At 38.0% G+C, this 7,623-nt stretch overlaps 1 pseudogene across 1 annotated transcript; it reads left to right on the plus strand.

The window, feature by feature from the left end:
- The first annotated feature begins 6,599 nt into the window (after positions 1-6,599).
- LOC309864111 (glyceraldehyde-3-phosphate dehydrogenase pseudogene) lies at positions 6,600-7,189 on the plus strand (annotated as a pseudogene). Its single transcript has one exon. The product of its transcript is annotated as a glyceraldehyde-3-phosphate dehydrogenase pseudogene (transcript).
- Positions 7,190-7,623: the final 434 nt, after the last annotated feature.

Consider the following 7,623-nt stretch of genomic DNA (forward strand, 5'->3'; position numbering starts at 1 on the left):
ATGTTAAATACTCAAAGTAATTTTCAAATAGATGTTATTCCAAATATAGGCTTTTACAATTTGAGTGATTTGTGGAAATGCTTTCTGGATGTAAGGATTAGAATATTCACACGGATTAAGCTGCAGATATTTTTTTTCCAAAACAGGTTTTCTTTTAATTTGAAGGGGGGGAAAAAAAACCAAAGTATCAGAATTTTTGGTTTTCTTCTCTACCTCCCCAGCTGTAGAGGACATTTAATAGTTTTTGCTATACCTAAATCCAAAAACATGTCAGGATTCTGTGTCAGCATGAGGTATGAAAAATAAACAGACCAACCCCTGGTTTCCAAACAATTAAGAAGATTGAAACTAAAATGATTCTCAATGCAAGCAATAAGCTGAATATAAGTAGAACAAACAAACAAAAAAAAGATAAAAACAGATGGGCAGATAATGTGATATAAACAACAAACAACTGGGCATTTTTAAAAATTTTCCAAGTTGAAAAAGCTAAACATAGACAAGTTGGTGGAACAACCAAAAAATAAACAAACAAAAACACAAAAAAACAAAGAAACAAACAAGAAAAAAAACCTGGAAATATGATGAGGGTGTGAAAGCATCTAGGAGTCACTCATTCGTTTATTCAACTTTGAACCTTCATTTGAAAAAATATTACTGATGCCTTGCCTCTATTGTGTTAGGCATTAAAGAAACAATGGCAAACAAGCCAATATTTACTTCATCGTTTCCTAAACATTCCTTTAGGAAAACAAACCCTAAATGAATTGTAAAAGAGTTGAACTTCTTTGGGGGAATGTAACCAAAGGATCAAAGAATAAAGGCCTGTTTCCTAAAGCAATAGTGTTCAGCAAAGATGTAAGGAATTCATCAGCATTAGAAAGGAGAGTGGGCAGATGTAGCAAGATAGTGGTGGTCACAGTAGGAATGGATGTAATGGAGTAGTTTTGGAAAAGTCTTCAGATAGAAGAAATCATAGGAACATAAACTATGAGGTGGGAAAGAGAATAGCACATCTTAAGAACTGAATGCCAGTCAATACTTCTAGATAAGAGAGTGAAACTATGATGAGCAAAAGTCTAGACCAGGCAGAATTTTAAAGATCTCAGCCAGAAATCTCAATTTTATGGTAAAAGAAATGAGAAGTCTTTGATGGGTTTTAAGGAGGAACTTATAAGTATTGAATAATATATTGAAAAACCAACAAAAAAATATGTTAACTATAGTGGAGGGTAGGTTGTAAGACAGTGATAAATAAGCATAAGTAAGTATCAGCCTATTTCATTAAATCATATAAGAGATGATGGTTTCTTGAACTAGGCTTTTGGAAGTAGTTCCAGAACTATAGAAATAGAGGAAATGAAAATCATGGTATTTGGAAATTGGTAACACATAAGTAGTAGAAAATGGGGAAAAGCAGGAAAGATTCTTATGTTTTCAGATTGAGCAAACACATGGCTTTGTGTTATCGAGGAAGGAAATGCTGGAGGAAGAATAATTGATAGAAAAATTCATGAGTTCAGCTCTGAACATGTTCAGTGAAGTACTTTTGTGACAGCTCTGTGTTGTGACTTGCAACCTGTTAGGTATGTATCAGATAAAGAGTACAATTGAAGAGAGGTCTGAGCTTCTGTCAGTCAGCATGGACATGTCACAGCAAAATTTTAGGGAATTAGAACAAGTTTTTTTTTTTTTTTTAAGATTTTATTTATTTGACAGAGAGAGAGAAATCACAAGTAGGCAGAGAGGCAGGCAGAGAGAGGGGAGAAAGCAGGTTTCCTGCAGAGCAGAGAGCTCAACGTGGGGCTTGATCCCAGGACCTTGGGATCATGACCTGAGCTAAAGGCAGAGGCTTTAACCCACTGAGCCACCCAGGTGCCCCTAGAACAAGTTTTATTCTTTGTTTTTGCTACCTGTCCATTGCAGGCCAAGAAGGGAGCTTTTTCAGATTATTCAGTTAGACACCCAAGATGACTAAAGCCTTATTTTGTGATGATGCTACCGTATCTATTGGGGGCTTCCATGTTCATCATGGTAGGGCAAGGAAGTTTGTAGAAGGCATATCAGCTCAGAAAGAGTCTGTCTTGAAGTGACACTTGTTGCTTCCATTTATACTCCATCAGCCAAGGTAAGTTATTTTACCTCTGCTGAATTCTAGAGGGAGTTAAGTGTAGTTTCAAATTATTATCTAGGAAAAGAAAGAGATCCAGAAATATTGTGAGTAATGACTACCACCCAATTGAGCATATCATTTTAGGTGATTTTAACATATGGCCCAGCTAATAGATATTTGTCATTTATTGTGGTCCAACTTTCTCTCTATATTTTGGTAATTTTTTACATTATTAATTGTTCTTTCCAAGGCAGAGGATGGAATAATTATATTCCAGACTTTCTTGTAGTTTTAGATAAAGGCACTGACTTCAGTTTTTCCAATTATTTGGACTCACTTGACATTTACATTAGAAATCTAGTATTATGAAAAAGTGACCATGAAAAGAGGAATATACACTCTGGCACATGTAATGGCAGGGACTTTGGTTTTTTCTGATGCTTGGAGGAAGGAAGGGAGTGGAATATCAAGCATCTAATCCTAAGGGCAATCAGTTCCAAGTAGCATGGCCATGATATCTTCTTCAGAACAGATGGTGTGATGTCATTGTTCCTGTGTCTTCAGAATCTTGTCCTCTGTCCCTTCTCTAAGTTATCTGAGCTCCATAATATCCCTTTAAACACTAATTTTCTCCTTATGTCAGAATATTTTCTAATGTTTGCAATTAATAATCCTGACCAATATGGCATTTGGTGCCAGGAAAGGCAACAAGCCATCAAAGAAATAAAAATTTGTAAATGGGTTGTTTATGCTGGTTGGGTTTGAAAGCACTGAAGACATAGTATAGAACTAGCAACTCTGGTAGTTAATGGCACAGCATATGAAGGAGTTACTTAAATTATCCTCTAGAATGAAATGGCTATTGAAGACAAGATCTTTAAAAAAACAGGTAGCTCTTGGTATAGAATGAGTAGGAAAGATGGGATCTTAAGGAAGAAAAGGAAGGCTGCTGCTTCTAGATATATAGGAGAGCTAAGCAACAGAAACTCATAAGATCCAAGTCCTAAGTTCTTGGCTCAGGAGAGAATAGGAGAATTGGAGACTTTCTATGTCTGTGTCAAAAGTATTTGTTGCAACCACAGGACTGACATAGCCAAGAATAAAACATCCTATCTGATGCTCTGGGTTGCTGAATTTCAGATTAGGTTGAATTCATGTCTTTGTCAGATTTCTTAGTAACAGCATATTGAATGGAAAAGAGTAGAACACCAGTTAAAAAGGAGGCCTTTGGGAGAGCCCCTAAATACCCTAATCTCCTGGAGTGTCTTTACAACAAAACAGAATCTCTGTCCCAATTCAGGCCTCACCTCAAGATCCCTTAGATAGCAGTGTCTGGGTGGCTCAGTGGGTTAAAGCCTCTGCCTTCAGCTCAGGTCATGATCCCAGAGTCCTGGTATCAAGCCCCACATCCGGCTCTCTTCTCAACAGGGAGCCTGCTTCCCCCTCTCTCTGCCTGCCTCTCTGCCTACTTGTGATCTCTGCCTGTCAAATAAATAAATAAAATCTTGGGGGGGTAAAAAAAAAGATCCCTTAGATAAGTACCGTGCAAGGGGAGCCAATTTTTTCATACTCCTACCTATTGCTCTTTAGTTCCTAAGGTCAACAGCTAGAATCAGTCAGAAACTGTAATTGCTTTCTCAGTTCCTTCACTAAAATTTACACATAAGGTTGGCCTATGCTAAATTAGGTAAAGATGCAATAAAATACCTTAAGTTAATAAAGTAGAAGGTAAATCAAAAAAACTATGAAAATTTTTGTAGTAAATATATCATAGGTGATTCTAACTCCTAAAGATTTCCTGATGGAACCCACAAAACCTCAATACAGCTATTAATTGAAATAATTGGGAAGGAGAGACTCAATGTTATTTAAAACATAATGATAATTTTTCTTGGTAGAACTTTGAGGACCTTTGTGGTGTGGTCCTACTGTGTTTTGTGTTTTTCTGTGTTTGAAATGAGTTCCCTGATTCCAGTGGAGTTTATATGATCATTGGATAAGGGGATTAAATAAACTAATATATGTAAAAGTACCTTGCACATAGTAAGCAGTCAATAGATCCAGGCTATTGCTACTCTTCTCCTAAGAGACTTGCACGATTTAGGAGGCCAACTGTATACTAAAGGAGGAGAAATTCCTAGACATTTCATTAAGAATTGGATACTAATTCCAGATTGACTCTGCTGGCTAAAACTAAACCATTTCTGCAATTCAGTAACAATGCTAGGGTTATTGAATGTCAGGTAATTAATAGTTATCTTAGTCAACTCTGCTCAGGCTGTTGTAAGAAAGTACCGAAGACTGGGTAGCTTAAACAAGAAGAGATTTGTTTTGGGGCATCTGGGTAGCTCAGTCAGTTAAGTGTCTGCCATCAGCTTCCACCATGATTTTAGCATCCTGGGATGGAACCCCATGTCAGGCTCGTTGCTGAGCAGGAAGCTTGTTTCTTCCTCTACCTCTGGACCTTCTGCTGCTCTCTCTCTCTCCCCCTCTCAAATCAATAAATAAAATATTTTTTAAAAATACGAAGAGATTTACTTCTCATGGTTCTGAAGACCATGATATCTAAGATCAAGGTGCCAGCAGATTCAAGCCACTTTCATGACCTAATCTAGACCTAATTATTTCCCAAATATCTCACCTCCAAATACCATTACATTGGGGTGGAGGATACATTCAGTCCATAACAATGCATATTCACTGTAAGTGTACTCAAAGTAGGCCCAGTGGGTTTATAGACACATCTTGTGTCTATTTCTTTTGTTCCTACTGATACTCGAAATGATTATAATCATTAACTGGAATGATTCACAGACTGGGGTCATAACCCATACACCAAACTCTATTATAATTGCCTAAGTAGATGTTCCTGGGCCTTTTCTGTGCCTTTAAAATAAAAACTGAAAAAATAAAAATAAAAATGAAAGTTGTTCTCCTTTATCACTTGGAATAATAAGGATTCATACTCCCAGTGGTTGGTGGTTATGCCTTTCCCTTCTTCATTCAGTTAGCTTGTATAACCTGCACAGTAAGAAACAGGCCTTGGAAAATAACACTAGACTTTCCTTCATTTATTTATTTATTTTTAATTTTTTATTTTTTATAAACATATATTTTTATCCCCAGGGGTACAGGTCTGTGAAACACCAGGTTTACACACTTCACAGCACTCACCAAAGCACATACCCTCTAGACTTCCCTTCATTTAAATACATGTTACCTGTAGTCTCAACTACTATTCTGGATTCAGTTTTATTTCGAGAAGAAATCATACCAGCTTTGGAATAGCACCTGGAATGCAGCTATTGACATGGTCAAAGCATTTTTCTATACTAACAACCAGACAAAAACAAAAATTATTTGCTTTCACCTGGTAAAAAAACAATAGTAGACTTCTACGCACTTATTTCAAAATTATAATATATGATTCTGTGCCATAATTTATGCTAGAGGGACCTTGATTTCACAATGCCAGCATCATCCAGTTTTGGTATATTAATAATATCATGAGGAAAGAAATTATAGAACAAGGATGCTAGATTTTTTTGGTAAGACATGTAGGCATGCTGAAGTTTGGACAGTAAGTACCATGAAAATACAATGGTCTGCCACCTTTGGAGTTTCTGAATAGTCTGTGGTAAATAGTACATGGTAAGATATACTATTCAAAGCAAAAGGCTAGTTACTGTGCTTTGCCACACAAATCTCTAAGAAAGAGCTACAATGGGTTTCTTTGGATATTGGAGAAAATTATCACCACTTTTAAGTTGGATACTCTGATTATTTGCCAGGTGACTCAAAAGGATATCATTCTTTAAGGGAGCCTCAGCAAAAAAAGGACTTTTCAGCTGGACCAGATCCCATGAAACAGCCTTCCAATGGGCGTTATGACAGCTAATCCAATTGTGCCCAAAGTATTTGTGGCAGGAGACACAGTACAAAGTTTGTAAAAGAGAATGATAGTATAGGTTTCTAAGGTTTTAGAAGAAAGCTGTGACTACTCTGCAAGTAGCTGTTCTCCTTTTGATTGAAAGTTTCTGTTTTCCTAGTAGAAGCAAGATCATGATAGGCATTGAACACCTGAAAAGAGCAACAAATAACTTGATCTTACATTCATTAACTTGGTGTTACCTATTAGTTCAAGCTACATAACTGGTTATATCCAGCAATAATCTATCAATTAGGAATTGTGTGTATAGTTTTGATTAAGCAGATCCTGAGGCACAAATAAGTTGCATGAGCAGATATTTTCATCAAAAATAAACAAATCTGGACAGTAGTTAAAGTAGTAATAAGAGTTTTAAATCACTAATACACTATTACAATAGAGAAAAAGATGGTACAGGGTAAAGCAAGCTCATCTTCAATTTTTACAAAGGTGATTGGGCATTTAAAGGGAGAATGACAGATTCTCTCTTCCTCCCTGTTTGATGGATAGCACATCTTCTGGTGCAGTGCCAGCTGTGTCCCTGAGATACAATGGTGAATGTTGGAATTTGCCCATATTGGGTGCCTGGTCACCAGGGCTGCTTTTAACTCAAGCAAAGTATATATTGTTGTTATCAAAGACCCCTTAATTGACCTCAACTGTATAGTCTATATCTTCTAGTATGATTCCATGTATGGCAAATTCCATGGTCCAGTCAAGGCTGAGAATAGGAAACTTGTCATCAATAAAAATCCCATCTCCATATTCCAGGAGAGAGATCCCACCAACATCAAATGGAATGATGCTGAGTGTATTGTGGAGTCCACTGGGGTCTTCATAATCATGGATAAGGGTAGATCCAAGAGGGTCATCATCTCTACCCCTTCTACTGATAACCCCATGATTGTGATAGGTATGAGTCATGAGAAGTGTGACAACCCCCTCAAGACTGTCAGCAATGCCTCCTGCACCACCAACTGCTTGGCCCCTCTGGCCAAGGACATCCATGACAACTTTGGTATCATGGAGGGAATCATGACCATAGTCCATGCCATCACTGTTCCCAGAAAACGGTGGATAGCCCCTCTGAAAAGCCATGGCATGGCTGCCCAGAGTATCATCCCTGCTTCTGGTGCCACCAAGACTAAATGGGAAGCTCACTGGCATGGACTTCTGTGTCCTCATGCCAATGTGTTGGTTGTGAATTGGACTGCCACCTAGGGAAAGCTATCAAATATGATAACATCAAGAAGGTGGTAAAGCAGGCATCAGAGGGCTTCCTCAAGGGCATCCTGGGCTACACTGAGACCAGGTTTTCTCCTACAACTTTAACAATGACACTCAGTCTTCCACTTTCAATCCTGGGCCTGGCATGTCTCTCAAAGACCACTCTGTCAAGCTCATTTCCTGGTATGACAGTGAATTTGCTACAGCAACTAGGTGATAGATCTAATGGCCTGTAAGGATTAAGAGTCCCCTGGACCACCAACCCCAGTGACAGCAAGAGGAAGAGAGAGGTCCTCAGCTGCATCGAAGTCCTTACCACAGCTCATCCCCCAGCACACAGAGAATCTCCAGACCT

This window comes from Mustela nivalis (genome assembly GCF_964662115.1).
Source record: "Mustela nivalis genome assembly, chromosome: 5".
Classification (NCBI taxonomy): Eukaryota; Metazoa; Chordata; class Mammalia; order Carnivora; family Mustelidae; genus Mustela; species Mustela nivalis.